Below are 17,678 nucleotides of genomic sequence, written 5' to 3' on the forward strand. Positions count from 1 at the left end.
CACAAGTTGACTGTACGTCACATATTTAACCTCTAGTGGCCGCAGCAAGTATTACCGCAGCAAAGGAGGAAGTCAGGTGGCGTTCAGAGTCAAAGGATCAGAGGACTGTTGTGTCACGTGTGAAACCAGTTGTTAACCATCCTTTAATGTCCCGCAGAAGGGGAAATTTGTTTGTCGCAACAGCAGTATATTACAAGAATAGATCAATAGCAAAATAGACAAAATAATTAAAAAGGAAAGAAAAACAACGTCACTGAAGTTACATACAAAACATAATGTAACATACAGACGAACCTTCATGCAAACTGACCACTAAACCGCCGTCTTTGTAGATTTATTGCCAGAACAAATCTGGAGGTACGACAGAGGTTCTGTAGTTCTGCTGCACGCTGTTTAAAGAAGTCCGTCACACAGCTGGACAGAACGTTTACCTGCTGGTGGCGCTGTAGGAAAAGACTTTCTGCAGCATCACATCCCGTAAACAACAATAACCGAGTTCAACCAGGACAAAAATAAGCGTCCCGTATTGAAATGTTACAGAAGAGTTCAACGCTCAACACGCTTCAGATTATAAGATCTCGTCCGTGACAGTTTTTACAATCAGCAGACGGATGGAGAGTTGGAGTTTGTTTAATCTGCTTTATGTGCTGATTGAAAAGCACAGTAACCTGTTGCAGGTGTGGTTTAAACAGACACTGGTGTGATCGTGTGTCTGTCATTCATGCTGGTGTGAAAGTTGTCAGTCAAACTCCGGACGAACAAAAACTGTGAGACAACCTGTCAGCTGCTGAGTGGACTCAACGCTGACGATCAGCTGACGTCTGTGACGGTGGAGACGTGATTTAATCATCAATACAAACACTGAACTTCTATCAAACCCGACTGCCGATCATGGAAACTGTCGCAGGCGTGAGGAACCTGTGATTGACACGTTCTGACACTCTGTGTGTGGTTTACAATAGAGAATGACAACATGTGGGATTGACAGTGTCACTTTATAACCTCAGCAGCTGATTAATACAGCAGAGTCAGGTCATTGTTCCCCACAGCGAGTTATTCTTTACCTTAGTCTCACAGATGTAAATTAAAGCATCTATTCTGAACATGAGTCCCACAACAAAGATGCAAACGCCTCGTTTACTGTACATGCACATCAGCACAACTACCTTTCTTTTTCCTCCTCTTTAATATAAACGAGTGTGACGCAGAGGCCTGTGAGTGACAGCTGGCTGACAGCAGTAATCACGAAGCCATTCATGCTCGTCAGCGCCGCGCTTTGTGTGTTTTGGCTCGAGAAGCCGGGCTTACTGCTAAACTCCGCAATCCAGGTTTTATTCATGAAGATCCCAGCAGTGTGTGCACTGCACTCTGAGGAACGGCTGAATTCTTCCTTCTGTGCTGTTTTTTCAGATGAGAAACGACAATGCAGGCTGATTTCCCTGTGAGGTAGCTATAGGAACGCTTTCTATTTGAAGGACCAGATACGTTAATAATAAACTACACATGCAAATACACGCTGCTCGTGTTTAAGATCTCAAATCTCTCCGGCTTGTGTTGGAAGCGCAAAGCAATCTACACGAGAGCAGAGATCTAACGGCGCTCCATTCCCTCAGAGACCGCGGCGCAAACACACAAGTGAACGATGCGTAGTGCACGAAGGGGGAGGAACAGTGCTGTACGTACGCCAACATACAGCAGTTTATACCATGGTATGGGGGAATACTCGATTCTGATTGGCTGCAGGGTGTCCATTAACCCCTGATATATGGACATCTACTAAGTAGTTCCAGTCAGATTGTCTGTTCACCACTGTAAATTAATGCGCTAGCTGGCGTATCAAATCTGAATATTATATTTCCAGCACTGAGTTCAGTCCGTCAGTCCTTCAGTATCCTCTGAACACCACAGGGTGGCGACTGTAACACACAATCTGCAGAAAGTTCACTTCCCCTCTAAACTTACTGATATGCGAATAATCTCACATCCCGTTCTCTGTTCAGCTCTCTGCTTCAGGCTGCGGCCACAGTAACGTTACACACGGCCGGTCATTTGTTTGTGAAAATCTTGATATTGATTTGGGGACAATGACATGACTGGTTAGCTAGCTAATCGTGTTAGCTAGCATACTGTCAAATTATATTTACTGTTTGTCAACCGTGCGCAATGTTATTGACTTTGAATCTTGCTAGCATAGCGTTAGCTTTCTGGCTCATCGCTGAGCGGACTAGAATATCTCCCGTTGCCAAGTCGTATCTATGGTCCGTCCTATTTACTGGAGGAGTGAACAACGTCTCCGTTGCATAAGAATCTTACGGGAGAGTAATGATTGTTCCAGGTATTAGTCAAACCCTCAGGCGTTACCAGGGAAACTAAGTTATGGCTTGTGAAAAACTTTATATTTTGATTGTAAAACGCATGAAAATGTAAATTAATGGTCCGAATTTCTTTTCTTTGGCAAGTGACCATGGTATAAGCGGAGGCAACCTTCTTAGGCCTCCGCGTCGTCCATTAACTCCTGTTTATGCATACCTCATCGGATATTACCCCTTACATAACCTACAGGTCTGCTGACACGTTACCGGGTCGATGGCTCACAGTTTGTGGTCGATAATGTTTACTCAAAGAGTAAGACAGGCAGCAGACAGGAAGTGATCAACAACGAACACAGACGTTTTACGGACTGTTCCTTTACAACCTGAATCCGTCACAGATCACGTGAGGTTTTCATCAGTGGAGAAATAATTATTGTTTCACACCATTAAACTCATAAATACTCCAAGTGCAGACATTCGATTCAGGAACGCTCAAGTTTAAAGTTTAATGGAATTCTTCAATTATACACAAGTGGCCCAGTTCTGCCTGATGCTTTACATCTGGGCCCGTCTGTGAGCGCGCTGAATATTCATGAGGAACTATATGGAGCCACGGGGAGTCAAGAATGAGGTCTCAACTCAAGTGTGTGTGTGTGTGTGTGTGTGTGTGTGTGTGTCATACCTCATATATCTCACTATAAGATCACCTGTGAATCTGTTGGTGTTTTCATTTTCACTTCTCACACAGCGTGTCGTGTTTTATACTTGATTGAGTCGGAGCTCGTGGTGTCAGTGAACCGCCGTCGTCACAACAGATGCTAAAATATCTGAGTGTGTTATTGATTCCATTTTGTGGCACGATGTAGAATAGATGGGAGATCTCCTCTCAGCTGGAAAAGATCAATCCAATTATAGATGATGGTGCGATGAACGGGAGAACGCGTCAGAAGACAAAAAGATGAATATCAAATCTTTGTTATGAACATCTTGTTGTTGTTTTGATGGCAGTTATATTCCAATTATATTTCCACCTACGTGCTGATATTTCAAAGTGCACACATGCTAAATAATATTGTACTTTTTAGCATCTCAGGAAGTGATAGTTTGAGTATTCTGATGGCCATCAGCTCTCCGTCTGTGTGGAGACGCAGAGCGCTGTGCTGCTGAACAGAACCAGCAGCAAGACGTATTTTAACCCTAACCCTAAAAACATATGTCCGTGTAAGTGGACACTATGTTTTTAACATTTTTGGCGCTTTCCTGCCATCAAACAGTCTTTTTCTTTGGCACAACAGCCCCTCAATCGCACAACGTCCATATTCCAGCTCTGCCTGCAGCACTGTGTTACACCACAGGTCAGCTGTCTGGGTCGGACTTCCAGCGGCTGTCTGACGGCGATGTAAAGCACCAGGAATGATCAAAATATAACGTACATAGTGCAACAGGCTGTTCTCCACACAGGGGGAGAGCTGACGGTCATCGACTGCAGGTAACACATTGATTAGAGATAAGAAGCTCATTTAACCCCAACTATCCCTTTAAAACGCTGCACTGTTAATGGTTACAAGCTACATGCTACAGAGGGATGCTAACTGTCAGCAGAATGTAGTCTGGTCCAACTCAGACTGATAAAAATGTCTCCGTCTGGGATGTCCGGACACATCATGTCTTCATGTCTTTCAACAAAGACAGTAACTTCAAATCTGAAACATACAGGACGTGTTGAGCAGGTATAAACAGTGTTAGTTCTGTAGCCCCTTTTAGATAGAAAAGTTGCACATATGCAGCAAGGTAAAGGCTGCAAATGTGCCGCCTTGTCTTTCTGAAAGGGAGACATATTCCTTCTTTTCCAAAAAGCTGCCACTGTGGTAGGTGTAAACATGTGACGTGACATGAAGCACGAAGTTGGGCGTGAACAGTGAAGCAGGTCGAATTTGTCTTCAAAATAAGAGCTGTGCATTGCACCACATTGGAGTTTAGAACTGGGTTCTTAGCGGGGGGCTTTTAATTTGAAAGTAGCGACCGCTCCTAGCTTGCCGACACAACAACAAGCTAACACAACCAAACAGCTACAGAGACCGAGGAGACGCTAGCATCTCCTGGATCTCAGCGGCTGTCCAGTTGCTCATCTTATTGTCTGTGGATGAAGTGATGGACTGACTGTTGCATGGCTGAGAGAGATGTGGTGATAGGATCTGGTTCTGGTGATTGTAATTATTTACACATCAAATTAAATGTCATTTTCCTTTTCAGAGGAAAGTTTTTAGGCCGTACAAGTCGAGCAGCAGCTTCACTCGGATCCTCAGGTGCTGATGTTTGCAGAAGTTGCTATCAGAGAAACAAACCCAGCCGGACGCTTCAAGGGTTTTCAATAAACACTCCAACAGGAAATTGAGGCTGTCGACACAAACGAAGGCTCGACAGTCTCAGGAGGACATGCGAGTGAGCATCTGGGAATCAAACCAGCGTCACAGAGCTGAAGGACCGACGCTGGAGATCACATCTGTGATCACGTCAGTGCTGCTTAGATAACAAGGCTGGAGGCAGAATGAAGAGCCGACTGGACGACTTCCTTACACAAACAATTTGACTTCTGTGTATTATTTATCAGAAGGCAGCGCTGAGGCTTTTTATTTCACCGCGCTGTTTTCATTTAGATCATCGCCTGCAGGACGGCAATACTCTTCCTGGCAGTTAGAGAGGGTTCTAACCCACATATGTTCTAATTTACGGAGTTTTCTCAACCTCAGAAACGACCGCACGACAACAATACACTGCAGTAAATGGATCCAAATATAAACCGCCACCAAAAAGCCACAAATAATGCTCAGAACAGCACCAAACTTCAGCAACAGTACAAATAGGGTCTCAGCACATAGTCCGGGGCATCTAACCTCCGCTAGCTTAGCTGGATTTCTACTGAAAAGCTGACTAAATTTACCACTCTTCTGCAGCAGCTTCCTGTTGACGGGAAGTCCCGACGAGTCGATTACCGAGTGCAGTAGAGTTCCGCGGCTCATGGATGAAAATGTATGATTATGACTCCATGGAAAAGCAATCAAAGTTCATATGTGTCTTACCTGCCAGTTTATAACAGTTATTATCGAGAGCGGACAGGGAAAAGAACGGAATTGAGCAGTTTCTAACCGCACTCGGTAATCGTCGCGTCGGGACTTCCCCGACCCGGAAGCTGATGGAGGAGAGTTGAAGTCTGTTTTTAGCTTCACAATAGAAATCCAGCTAAGCTAGCGGAGGTTAGATGCCCCGGACTATGTGCTGAGACCCTATTTGTACTGTTGCTGAAGTTTGGTGCTGTTCTGAGCATTATTTGTGGCTTTTTGGTGGCGGTTTATATTTGGATCCATTTACTGCAGTGTATTGTTGTCGTGCGGTCGTTTCTGAGGTTGATAAAACTCCGTAAATTAGCGGTCTGCTAACTTGATCTCTCGAGAGGGAGTCTAACACAGTTTCACGGTGTGTTAGACCATGGATTAAACTTACACCGGAATATCCCTTTAACATTTATTGCATTTAGTCATCAATACTATATCTGCTATACTTTATCAAAGATAGTCCAAAGATAAAGATTCATTGTCCAGATGCATTTTAACCAGAGGTCAGTGAACAAGCTGCTGGTGCATGTAAAGGCTACATGGAAACCAGAGTTATTGATTTCTGAGAGTTTAATATCATCTCCACCTCATCACGATCCTCTTCCAGCTTTATTTTTCCTGCTGGAGCTTAAAACACTTAGTGCAGGATCATTGCAGGGCTGCAGGATGTTGTCACGGCTCTGGAGCTCTCTGGCTCTTTCACTTATCATTATTTGCTCTGGATGGCGGTGTCAGCTGAACGCCTGCGAGGTAAAGATACAAACAGTGCAGCGGGCATGCCCAGAGCGGGCCGAACAAACAGACGAGTCGAAGCTCTCTGAAGAACGACGCTTGTTTTCTCTCTCTGCTCTGTTCTCTCTGCAGCAGATCCCCCGGACATTGTTCAGCAGCGAGCCGCTTCTCTTCACATGTTTTGGTTTATTGTTCAATCACGCTGCGTTTCACCACCTGCCCACTCCTGTAACAGACCGTGCTGACTAACATGTGATGTGAAAATCATCTCCACAGTAATATCCATCAACGCCCCACAGCAATGCAAAATATCAATCTACCATCACTGCTGCTGAAACTCAGCCGTTTAACATCACCATTAAACCGATGAGGGCCATACAGGAACATAATGGACCTCTCACAGTTCATTTTAGGATCCCTCAATCGATTTAAAAAGGATGAGCACTTACTCCATACTCTCATACCACAACATTATTCAAATCACAAACTGCACATGAGAGTTATTACAACAGTTTAACTTTTAAACTGAAACTGGAACAGTGGGTGGAATGAGAGCGAGTGAAAATAAAGATAAAGATAAAAAATAATCAAATACAGAGAACAACAACCATACAAAGACAGTCAGAGAGGACAGCATGGAGCCTCAGAGTGGCCTCAGATTATTGTGGGATTATTTTCCTTGATGTATTCTGTCAGGAACTGTAATCTTGTGCCAAACCATTCACACACAAAACGTTAATCGCACCGAGCTGAACTCTGGGACACGGACGTCTTTCCTACAACATTTCAGAAAAGCATAAACAACCCAGAGTGAACGAGGAGTCATCGAGTGGCCATCGTTCAAGCTGCGAGTTCATCCTGATTGTTCAGTCAGGTGTGAACATTTGGCAGTGAGATGAAACCACTGAGGATGCAGATGAAGCTCACAACAGGTACGGCCTCCTCCTCCTCCTCCTCCTCCTCCTCCTCCTCCTCCTCCTCCGCAGCACATCAGTGTCGTGTGGAGCAGAGACGGAGGGATCTGTTAACCTCCCAGGAGCGACAACCCGAATCATCTCACTCTGCAGCAGGCAGGGCGAGCGCTGCCCAGCAGCACATCAGCACATCAGCACTGCTCCCCACGCAGGAGGACAGAAATCATCTGAGAGCACAAGCGAAGCAAGAAACACAAGAGCTTTTATTTTCTTTAGTTGTAGGTCAGAACAGCTGCAGAACACACACACTGCTGCCACACATCTATTCTGCTCAGAGGACGACGCCGTTCATCTCAGCCTGACACATATCGACACGAGAGCGGCTCCGATCCATCTCGTGCTGACAGTTCTGTGTTCTGTGTTGTCCGCTCCACTTCAGAAAGCAGGACTGTGTACGTCGTGGCATCACAGCTGACATGATGATAACACCCACAAGTGGCTGCTGGGAAAAAGGCAGAATTGCAGCTACTGGGAGGAAAACTATATTCACCAGCGATAACCTTAAAACAACCTTCTGTTTTCTGTTGTTAAGTTCTCAAGAAGTCAAAATCGATGTTTAAATGTTTTCATCACGCACGTCTTGCTCCATGTCTCACATATAATCCAGGATCAGGCCGAACGATGACGAGAAGTCATTTGTTCAAAGAAAACAAAGCATTGAGAACATTGTTTGTGTACACAGAGTTTACTAAAAAGAAGGTTTTTGAACAACTCACGTTAGCAGTAGCTTGTTCCGCTCGCCGCCGTCCTGCCAGTGGAGAAGTGTCGATCTCAGAATGTGACGTAACCTGGAGGACAGTTAAGGTGGAACTACTGTCTTCCAGCAACAACTATCCACGCCAGATCTCACGTGACTTTTCCAGCTTTTGATTTTAGTATTGTTTCTTATATGAGGCTCCTTTTTCAACTTCAAGGTCAATATTGTTTTTCGCTAACGACAAAACAACAAATTATCCTGCATTTATATGGAACTAAGCTTTAGGAGCGTTCCACCTTAACTGTCCTCCAGGTTACGTCACATTCTGAGATCGACACTTCTCCACTGGCAGGACGGCGGCGAGCGGAACAAGCTACTGCTAACGTGAGTTGTTCAAAAACCTTCTTTTTAGTAACTCTGTGTACACAAACAATGTTCTCAATGCTCGTGTTCATGTGTAGAGACCCTGGTGATACTACCAGCAAAGTTTCATGTTGTGTCGAGACTTCTTACTGTTTTAAAAATAGAGATTTTGATGCTATCGTAAAAGTGCCCGTAGCACTCCCATTGAAAATGAGTTTGACCTGAAAACGAAAATATGGTAAATCTTAAAAGTGCCTCTTTCATTGTAATTATGCTTTTAAATGAAGGTTTGACTCGTATACATTCACAAAAAAGCCTCGGTTGCATTTTGGCGAGAGTTTTAACTTTAAGCAACCAGAACATGAACAGTGACTTTGTTCAGATCAGACACATCTAATAATGATTCATTGAGGATAATGAAGCCTGAACAGCTGCGAGCTGATCTCATCTGTGCTCTGAGGACGAGCTGAGACACAACGGAGCATCAAACTTTGATACGACACCACAAAGTCTTCTCCTGCTCCTCCTGAGACAGACATCACACGGTGAACATGTTTATTACATCTCCTCCCACTCCTTTAAAAGCATACGCCGGCTCAACTGAACGTGTTCGTGTCAAAACGTTTCCTCGAAAACATCTCGAGGTGGAACTGAATCATACAGGAAGTGTTTTTTTCCAAGAATCTCTCAATAATTAACCGTCTCATCCACATCACGTTCATCAGGACTCCTGGTTTCTTTACGATCGGAGCTGCCATGACTTTAAATCCCGACCTCACCTGAAGTGGGATCAGGAGTCGGTGGATATTTTGATGGACCTTTAAAAGCGAGAAGGGAAAACGGAGACGTTTCTCTTTTAACGTCATTTCAGGAAGTCGGGAGAAGTTCAGAAATTCAGCGGGTCTGCAGAACGCTCAGGAGATTAGCTCAGAGTCAGCGCGACGGTGGGAAACATATGAGGATTTCCAGATTCTGTGTGACAACACAAGTTGAGACATGTACAGAAATACACTCCTTGTATTGGTGTGTTGTTGTATAACATCTTATCTGTCGCGGGGCTTTCTGTGCGTTACTGACGGAGCATCCGATGTCACTCAGTTGAAAATATTTCAGATGTTGTTTGCCTGCTGATTTGCATGCACAGTCACAGAGGATTATCCCATCAGACAGCGAGTCCAGGAGGACCATCACACAGCTGACACACAGAGACACTCCGTCACACTCAGATTCAAACCTCGGGGCAGTTTAAGGTCTCTGTTACACTCCAGAGGCCGAAGCACGACTGCAGAATCTCAAGATGGAAGAGGAAGTCTGTCTTTGTAAATCTCTCCTCTTGTTTTCTCTGATCTTATTACATACTGCTCCTCATCATGCTCCCACAAATGTTATGATGTAGTTTTTTTTGCTGCAAGACACAAGTTGATAAATCCATAACAATCTAAATCTGCTCGGGGGAAACATGGAAGAGTCTGCACCGAGACTTTAATCAAGCTGAAATTAACTGACTGGAAATGAAAAAGTCACAACACAAACATCACTAAACGGACTCTACTGGACTTTTTCATATGACAGGACAGCCTGCACTGGTTCTCTGTCTGCAAAAGCTGCTGTTCAGGCCCCACCTGCTCATTCATACACACTCGTACAGGCTGATGGAAGAGCCACTCGGAGCAGATTGGGGTTTGACACTTCAACATGTGGACAGCAGGAGCAGGGGATCAAACAAGCGCCCCTCTGATCAGTCGAGGACCGCTCTCCACTCTCCACCTCCTGATCCACAGCCGCCTCTCGGTTCTTCGCCTCCGTGCAGCCGTCAACTTTCTGTTCCTGAGAGCATTTTTTGCAGAACCTTATTGTGTCGCAGTGAGGTTGACTTTTGAACTTTTGAATATAACTTTATCATTTTATCCTCTCGGGCCCGGTACACAGAGCGTTTTTTTTTTTCCCGAGTTCCAGCATCTTTTTTCAATCGTTCCTAACGAGGAGCGAGCGTACGCGGCGGCCGCCCACGAGAAGGACTCTTTTATTCTGAGTCCTTTATTGTGCAGCCGCTCTTTGAGTTAAACATCTCTCATCCTCTCTGGTGACATCACCATCGCTCTTCTCCTTTACTGGCCTCTGCGATAATATTCACCGTATTTGTCTTGTGTCTCCTGTGGATCATTTCATCACAAACTTCCTCCTCGCTCAGCGTCCTTCACACAGCAGCCACGTGGACACTCGTCCTCAGACGTGTTTCACAGCGTGTCTTAATTATCACACTACTGAACATCTGTGACAAATAACAAATGTGTTTTCTGACGTCACAGTGGCCGTGAACTTTGACCACCAGAATCTAATCAGATAATCATTGAGTTCAACCGGACCTTTGTGCCAAATATGAAGAAATTCCCTCAAATGTTCAAATGTTGATGCTGATATTTTATTTAGAACAAAACAGACGATGAATGTTCGAGTTTTCTCTGCTTGTTGTTTGATTTACTGATTCATCTTTTTATAGGAACAAATGATTCTGATTATCTTCATCATCGATTTGATCTCCTGATTATTTTTTTCGCAGTTTTATGAAGTGAAAACGATCAACATGCAGATTAAATCTTCTTGTTTTGTCAGGCAAAGAAGAATATTCAGTATATCAGTGATATAAAACTCACATGTATGCAGACACTATGTGGCTTTTCTCCTTAATAAACAAATAAAACATGCAGTGATTATTTAATTAGATTTGTTTCCTGTCGATAAGCTGATAGACGAATGGTTTTATCTCTTGGCTGATGGTTTGTATTATCAGCAGAGTGAGAGCCGGCTGACGGTCTCACAGACATGAGCAGCATATGTGAGAGTCTCCTGTTCCCTTTGTGACACATGAGCTGCGACAAACCGGGTCTGCAGACAGCGCCGGCCTTTGGACACATTGCTCTCGCACAAACGGGCATGCAGCCACCGCCGTGTCCATATGTGTGCTGTACACACACACACACACACACACACACTTTGTTGTAAGTGACAGCCTCAGCCGTGTGTGTTATCTGTGTGCTCGATCCGATCCTGTGCTGTCAGACGAGCAGCGAGCAGAGCCGGGCCGGTCGGCCTCATTACACCCTCAGCCGTGTGGAGCCTCTCCATCTTAAACAGGTTCACTCAGATTAATGAGTGGGCTGCTCACAGATTGGCTTCTACTTAGAGCGTAAAGTGGGATCTGATGAGGTGGTGTCCCAGTTGTGAATCACGACCTCGATTTCAGCACCAACATCCACGACACGACATCACTGTGACAACGATCAGCCTGTGAATGTGGTCGGATTGTTTCTCAGAACCCATCGACCCGCTTTGAGGATGTCATATTAAAGTTTTGACGGTTTGATATAAACGCAGCCGCTGAGCTTGTTTCTGTCTGCTGCCAAATGTCAAGGCCTGGTGATATTTCAGCGCCATACGGAAACTGGCTGTAAATGGTTCCCGTGACTGCTCAGAGGCACAGAGAGGGTTCTGGCCGAGGTCTGCCGGGCCGAGCGCTCCGTCTGCCACTCTGCTCCCAACCAGCCCCCGACGTATGTCCCCGTGCTGCAGCTAAATATCTGGAGACACCAAGTGTTCCAGGTCCAGTCTGCTCTGACAGAGTTCATCATCCAATCTCATCAGATATATTTTAAACACGAGCATCTACAGTTTGCTCACTTTTAAAATCCCCTGTATTAAACATGACGTGTGTCAGTGAGGAGGAGATTCTGACTCGTCCTCCTGCGGATCATGAATAATAGATGGATTCCAGGAGAGCTCCAGTAAACGCTGAAGTGGAGGATTTTCAGGTTCCAGCTGCAGAACACGTGAAGTGACACCAGTTTAATTTCCTTTTTGCTTCTTCGCTCAGAAGCATGAAATATTAATTTCAGCCTTCATTTTTGGGTTGAATGACAAAGAACAAAGCTGCAAAACAACTTTTTACACATTAATGAAACTAAACGGAGGAAAGATTTGCAATTATTTTTGTAAATGTCACTGATTATAGATTCAACTTATCCTGCATGTGATGGCGACCAGCAGTCAGCATCTCTCTGCATTAATACGCTCAGTCTGGTAAAACATTAGTGTCTCCAACCAGCGAACGATGTCACGTCTGAGAGTCACGGACGACAAATAACGTTGAGCATCTCTTCACTTTTATTAAAGGGATATTCCGGTGTAAGTTTAATCCATGTTCTAAATCATATGAAACTGTGTTAGACTCCCTCTGGAGAGATCAAGTTAGCAGACCGCTAATTTACGGAGTTTTATCAACCTCAGAAACGACCGCACGACAACAATACACTGCAGTAAATGGATCCAAATATAAACCGCCACCAAAAAGCCACAAATAATGCTCAGAACAGCACCAAACTTCAGCAACAGTACAAATAGGGTCTCAGCACATAGTCCGGGGCATCTAACCTCCGCTAGCTTAGCTGGATTTCTATTGTGAAGCTAAAAACAGATTTCAACTCTCCTCCATCAGCTTCCGGGTCGGGGAAGTCCCGACGCGACGATTACCGAGTGCGGTTAGAAATGCTCAATTCTGTTCTTTTCCCTGTCCGCTCTCGATAATAACTGTTATAAACTGGCAGGTAAGACACATATGAACTTTGATTGCTTTTCCATGGAGTCATAATCATACATTTTCATCCATGAGCCGCGGAACTCTACTGCACTCGGTAATCGACTCGTCGGGACTTCCCGTCAACAGGAAGCTGCTGCAGAAGAGTGGTAAATTTAGTCAGCTTTTCAGTAGAAATCCAGCTAAGCTAGCGGAGGTTAGATGCCCCGGACTATGTGCTGAGACCCTATTTGTACTGTTGCTGAAGTTTGGTGCTGTTCTGAGCATTATTTGTGGCTTTTTGGTGGCGGTTTATATTTGGATCCATTTACTGCAGTGTATTGTTGTCGTGCGGTCGTTTCTGAGGTTGAGAAAACTCCGTAAATTAGCGGTCTGCTAACTTGATCTCTCGAGAGGGAGTCTAACACAGTTTCACAGTGTGTTAGACCATGGATTAAATTTACACCGGAATATCCCTTTAAGTAAGATGTCAAAGTATTCTGGTGCCCCCCTCCTGCTCTGCACCTCATATTTTCACATCTAATGACGTAAATTACATTTTTTTTTCAATCATGTCAGTGATCAGGATTGTTGGAACAGTGTAGAGATGAATCAGGATGGTTTCAGTGAATTTTATTTTGTTTCTGTCGACTTTGTTGAATTGTGCTTTATAACAGTAACATCACTGTTTCTGCACACAGAGTCTTGTATCTTGTAGCGAGAATGATTTTCGTCTGTTTCTGGTCGAACAAAAAGGATCTCAACTCTTTCTGTGATGTTGTCAGACATGAATAATCTGAGACTGTCAGTGGCAAAAATACAACCACTTTAACTGAATGTTCCTCGTGGAGACGTGGATTTCTCTAAAATCAAAGATGAATCTCGCATCCCACACAAAATTATGTCCCGCTAACTTTGACTGTTGATGTTTTTGGGCCTCGGCTGAACAAAGAAAATGCTAAAGTAGCGTCGCTCTCTTGCATTGAGTTGTGTTGGGACACGTGGTGGAGCGAGGCAGAGGTCAGCAAACACAGCAAACACATTTTGAGGACAAAATCTGCCTCCCAACAATTAACGGCATGTCCAGCTAATCAGCCATGAACTGACGAGGTGCTGTGACAGTGAAAAAGTGCCTGTAGTGAAGCACAGCAGCTCATCTCATGGCTGCTGGTTGCAGACGTCTCACTCAATACTAGACTAGTTTCAAAAATCCCGTTATTATTATATTAAAGTCACCCTTTAATATACAAATACTGATTAGTGAGCATGTTATCTGCCCGATCCTGCAGCCTGTGTTTACTGAAATAACATTAAAATGATTCAAAATGCTGCGACATCAAATCAAATCACGCAGCAGGAGAGACGACGTGAAGAGATCGCAGAGACACAATGAATCTGATGAGACAGCTGAAGTGGCGACACCACACAGACACACACTCTGAGTGAATGATACACATCGTATGTTTGTACAGCTTTAAATCCTTCTCCTCGTGTGTTTATAGTCAGATTGTTAACCACGCACACATGACTCCACCCAGACGAGCCTCCGCCTCACTGACTCTTCCTCTCCGCCTCCCTGACTCATCACCCGTCATGAATACCGCCGTCCCTCCGCCCGCCCGCCCTCCCAGCTTTACACATTGCTCATGTCTCTGTAGATGAGTCGGTGTAAAGAGGCCAACACACAGCGGAGTTCCTCCAAATTGAGAAGAGTCTAAATGGAGCGTAATAGGCCGTCCTTCTTCTCTTCTCTCCTCTTTTTATCTGCTCTGTCACTCGCTCGCTCGCTCTCTCAGTAATCCTCGCTGCTCAGCCAGTGACTGAACACTTTATCTCCCCGAGAAGCAGACGCATGACAATTAATTAACTAAAGGCTTGGTGGGTTCTCATTACTCATTCCTCCTCAGATCCTGTGTGTGTGTGTGTGTGTGTGTGTGTGTGTGTGTGTGTGTGTGTGTGTGTTAAAGTTACAGTACGTGAGGTCAGGAACACAACAGATGCTGCCTCGTGTCCGGAGCTTCAGAAGGTGTGTTGAGGTGCGTTTGGTTGCACAGGAGACTCAGAGGACGACAGATGGACTTTTATATAAAAATACACAAATGCACATCAGACTTTAAGCGATGTGCAGCGCAGGCCAGGAGCCTCCTGTTGTGAAGTCGAGCTGACACAGATTTTAAAGTTCGGCACAGACAGGTTGAAAATGGACGTCCTGCTGGGAAATGAAGTTTGATGCAGAGCAGAGATTGTGACACCATTTAGAAACCTCAGACACACTAAATGGAACTTGCTCTGGGTCTCTGTGTCAAAACAACACAAGAGAAGTTTGTGTGAGGAGAGTTGGACAGAGCCGGACCTTCTGGACCTTCTGGACCTTGTGGAGGAATAAACACATCAGATTCAGGAGCAGAGCTCAGAGTTGATCTTTGGATTTCTCTTCACTCCTGTTGATCGGCCCGACTGCAGCAGTGATCCGGAGGTGTTGGAGGGGAAATGGACTTTACTTCATGAACGTAACGTTACAGAGAGGAGACAGAGAACCAGAACCAGAACCAGAATCTCTGCTGATTGCTGACTTCACTCAGAGGCCGACTTGAATTCAAACATCTGCACTTTACAGTGAAGTTATCTGGCTTTTTATTCACTTTATGATTGGTCAATCTTCCTTCCTCACTCTCTGAAACTCTCCTGGAAGATACAGCAGCAGCTGAAATACACCCAGACGTGTACTTTCCTTTAGTTGATTCCTTTACTGTCTCTCTAATTGGACATTACCTTTCAAAATGAAACATTTTCTGATCTGGTGACTCATCGACAGGATGAAACCGTTTCTCGGTGACTTCCAAACGAATGTGACCACAACATAACTGCTTTAAGTGCCTCCAGCTGGTTCTCATTCGTCCCGACATCACAACATGCTGCTGTGTAAATTACCGCAGAGAAAACATGATGCGATCAATCAGTCGTGATGTCGCATGCTGAGCTGAATCAAACAAATCCCATCTCATGTCATAATCAATTCAGCGACGGCATGAAGGACTGAACAGTCGCCCACTCCATGGAAACGTGTCCTTTGCTTTTTGTTCACCTCCACGTTCATGAAAGATAAAGATGATGACAGCACGAGGTGAGAGGAACGTCGCACAACCAGCACAAAGGACGAATCCCTCTACAATTATTTCAGCCACTGTGGGCCGGAATCTAAACCAGCCTGTAGGTTGATTACATACCAGATATTCAGCATTGTAGATATCACACATCCTAAAATAACTTGTATCACCAGGAGCTCGACGTTGACCTTTTCTTTTACACCCTGATGGAAACTAGATAACACCCCACATCAAATTAAATCCCTGTTCAGCCAAAGTGCACATTATAATCATACAGCCTCTTATTACGGCTCCAAATATCTCCTTTATATCTGCATGTTTTTCCACTTTCCTGCAGGTTTTTTCCTCAGATGCTGCAGAGACACAACTAGGGGTGGGCAAAAATATCGATACAGCAATATATCGCGATACTTTGCCGCCCAATACAATATCGATTTTTCAACTCCAAATATCAATATATCGCCGAAGAGCGACTCTGCTGTGCGGCGGGTGTATTTCTGTAGTAGAGAGAGTGGCTGAGGTCTTTGCAAAATGGATGGCAAGTTAACAACGCCTCCGCAATTTAAAGTTGATGTTTGGAAGCACTTTGGCTTCAAAGTTAAGAGAGATAGCAAGAACAACGAGCTGGACAAAGAGAATATTACTGCCCGGAAATTTCATGGGAATTAATAAAATGGAGAGGCTGTTTTGAATTAAATAGTTTTGACTCAATTTGTCCTCTGATCAATATCATCTGATACAGGTACTTGTGTTTTCATCTTTATTTATATCACAATATCATGATATCGTGATACGTATCGTATCGTGACCAAAGTATCGTGATACGTATCGTATCGTGAGGTTCTTGCCAATACCCACCCCTAGACACAACAACAACAAACATATAAACCTCAGTGGTCCTCTGCTGTGAGGAGATACCCACCACTCATCCCGTCAGTAACACACGTGATCGACCGACTGAACTCTCAGTACATGTTCAGTTTAAGACAACACGCTGCAGTTCACTGAGTGTCTGAAAGAAACGTAAGTGCAGGTGATGATTCACCTGAAAGCCACGACAGAGAACTACAGAGGAAACACTCTCTGAACAGAGACAAGAGGAGAGTCTGTTCGTCACATCACAGCCGACCCGTCAGGTTCACCGATAGAAACTAAACCGTTAGCTCACTTTGCTCCAGAGAGATTTTATCAGAGCGGATTCTTACACGCTGTCACACAGGTGAACTTATTTTGCAGGAGAAAAGTGTGAAATGTTGATGAAAACGAGCTCCTAAATCTGAGAGGAGAGTTTGCCAGACAACAGAGAAGGTAAAACCACCCGCAGTGCCAACCGACGCCGTCTACCACGCCAAGTGTGCCAAGACAGAACCGCCACCGTGCCAACCAGCACAGAACCGAGAGCTGCTGTCTCTCTGACTGAGCCCGCAGGACTGGATGTACTTCTTTACAATGACTAGAAAGCACATTTGCATGTAATTCTATCAAAACAACCTTCAGATTTAACTGAACAGTGTGAGTGTAGCTGCAGCTCGTACATCTCTGAGCATTATTCTGGCCCGACCTCTCCTTCGTTTCCTCTTTGAGTCAATAAACAACAACGTTACATCCATCATCAGAACAGCAGAGACCGTCACGACCCGGTGATTCTGTCGAGTCACGGCAGGTTAAACTTCTATTTTAAACTCCATTATCATTTATATTGTGTTTCAGTCCATCCAAAGTCCATCTGACCCACTTCACGGCCCGTCACCTTCACTGAACTACACTGCTGTTCTCTTCACTGACAACAACGGAGCCGTGCTCCCTGGAT

At 44.7% G+C, this 17,678-nt stretch overlaps 1 protein-coding gene across 8 annotated transcripts in view; it reads right to left on the reverse strand.

The window, feature by feature from the left end:
- shank2b (SH3 and multiple ankyrin repeat domains 2b) overlaps positions 1 to 17,678 on the reverse strand; it is a 215,086-nt gene that overhangs the window by 179,012 nt on the left and 18,396 nt on the right. The window lies entirely within an intron of this gene.

This window comes from Sparus aurata, chromosome 4 (genome assembly GCF_900880675.1).
Source record: "Sparus aurata chromosome 4, fSpaAur1.1, whole genome shotgun sequence".
NCBI classification, from domain to species: domain Eukaryota; kingdom Metazoa; phylum Chordata; class Actinopteri; order Spariformes; family Sparidae; genus Sparus; species Sparus aurata.